The sequence below is a fragment of the Triticum aestivum genome, chromosome 7B (genome assembly GCF_018294505.1).
Source record: "Triticum aestivum cultivar Chinese Spring chromosome 7B, IWGSC CS RefSeq v2.1, whole genome shotgun sequence".
Taxonomy (NCBI): Eukaryota; Viridiplantae; Streptophyta; class Magnoliopsida; order Poales; family Poaceae; genus Triticum; species Triticum aestivum.
The window spans coordinates 73,521,769-73,523,878 of record NC_057813.1 but is presented as its reverse complement, the minus strand read 5'-3'; positions in this window follow the sequence as shown (position 1 = coordinate 73,523,878).

Below are 2,110 nucleotides of genomic sequence, written 5' to 3'. Positions count from 1 at the left end.
ACGAGACACGGAGAAATAGGGGTTATTATGGATGACGGCGAAGAAGAAGAGTACGATGACAACTATGTGCCCCCTGAATACGGTGATGCTACTGAACATCAAGAGGAACGAGACGATGTGCACGATGATGCTGCAATGGGCGAAGCTGCTGATATCGCCACCATCCTAGAGATCACCCGAGACGGCGTGTGCGCTGTCGGCGAAAGGCAGTCATCAGACATCATCGGAGGTAGCTCATACTCCACCGGGTCGTCCAACTCGACTCTGTGACTCCATAAGCGACTAGGCACCAAAAACGATGCAAAGGAACCAAAGATTAATGTACTCATCGGTGCCGAAGATAAAGTGGTACCCTTGGAAGACTTGTCCGCCTTATCAGACTGCGGAGTGGGCCCCTTGGCCGCCTCCCTACAATTGAATGGTGAGCCCCCTTGTTCTGATTCCCCAGGGCCCCATTTTCCTCTGTTGTGTCCATATCATGCTCCTCGTCAACCTCCTAGAAAAGCGGTGTATCCCCGAGCTCAATATCTAACTCGTACATGACCGCCACATTGGTCCACTTGACCACATCCGGCACGAACTCAATGTCGACCACACTGACAAGTAACCTCGCCACTCCATGTGCATGAGTGAAGGGCATATCTACCTATTCTGTCTTGCCAATGAGAGATCCCAAGCTCCAACCAAAAAATTATTAGGCGGCTTAGGTGGTGCACCTGAAAAACGAACCCAGATTTGAGTTAAAGGTGTTCCCTGTGGTTCTTTCTGTTTCCACTCATCGAACTCCATGATGATGCTAGTACTCAGAACTCTGCGCGTCCCAAACTTAAGGAGATGAAGCTGATCCTCCTTACTTGGAAAATCTACCTTGTAAGTCTGAGCCTCTAACTTGACAAGGTTCCACTCAAAAGTGCCCCGTGCCAACTCGCCTAACTGCTTCTGTCATGAAACCATTAGTCACCCTGACTACTCCTGGAAAAGATCCCTCCATCACATGCGTCGATGTTGCCACCTCAGGTGACTCAAAGAACATCAACACCTAACAGCACGAGAGCGAGGGCAGCGGCTTGGGTCTCCGGCTAGTAGAAAAGGGGGCAATGGTCCAGGCCGGGCTAGCCCATTAGTCCCGGTTCAATCTAGAACCGGGACCAACGGGGGCATTGGACCCGGTTCGTGAGCCACGGGGGCCGGCCGGGCCACGCGGGCCATTGGTCCCGGTTTAACTGGACATATTGGTCCCGGTTGGTGGGACGAACCGGGACCAATGGGCCTCGCTCCTGGCCCACCACCATTGGTCTCGGTTGGTGGCTTGAACCGGGACCAAAGGCTGCCCTTTAGTCCCGGTTCTGGGCACGAACCGGGACCAATTAGTTGCCTATATATACCCCTCGCCCGCGAGCAGAGCACTCCCACTGCTCTGTTTTTTGTGGCCGGCGAGGGGAGAGCTTTGTGGTGCTCTAGCTCACCTCCTATGCACACGAGGTGTTTGATGGAATGCCCGAGCCACACTACTTAAGCTTTCTCCTCTCCAAGCTCGACATCCAAGCTCCATTTTCCTCAATATTTGTCTAGGTTTAGCTGTCCGTCACGTCCCGTCCCCGTCTTCACTGCCGTCGATCGCCCGCGCCGATCTCGTCGCCGGCACCACCATGGTGAGCCTCTTGTTCTTATCTTCTTTCTGAAAGGAAAAAACATTCTTACTTGTATGTTTATATAGATACTTTTATAATTTTTTTACTTTTATTATTGCATCTTATATAGTGCGATGGTTTTGGTATCCGCCCCCGTCGGCCCTCGTCCTGTCTATGACTCGGATGTGGTATATATTATCTTTTCATAACTATTGGTTCATTTATTGTTTATGACAATTATGCCGACCAACGTGACATAGATTTTATTTATCTAGGAGGTTGTTGAACCGGAAATTCCAACCGACCCTATTGTCGAGAGGTTAAATTTAGTTGAAGAAGAAAACAATTTGTTGAAGGAAAAAAATAGAAAAATTGAGGAGGAGAAGATGATATTGGAGTTGCATGTTGTGGATGTCGTCGATGATCACAAGATCATGATGGATGCAATGCGCTTGAAGATTAGAAAGATTAGAAAATAT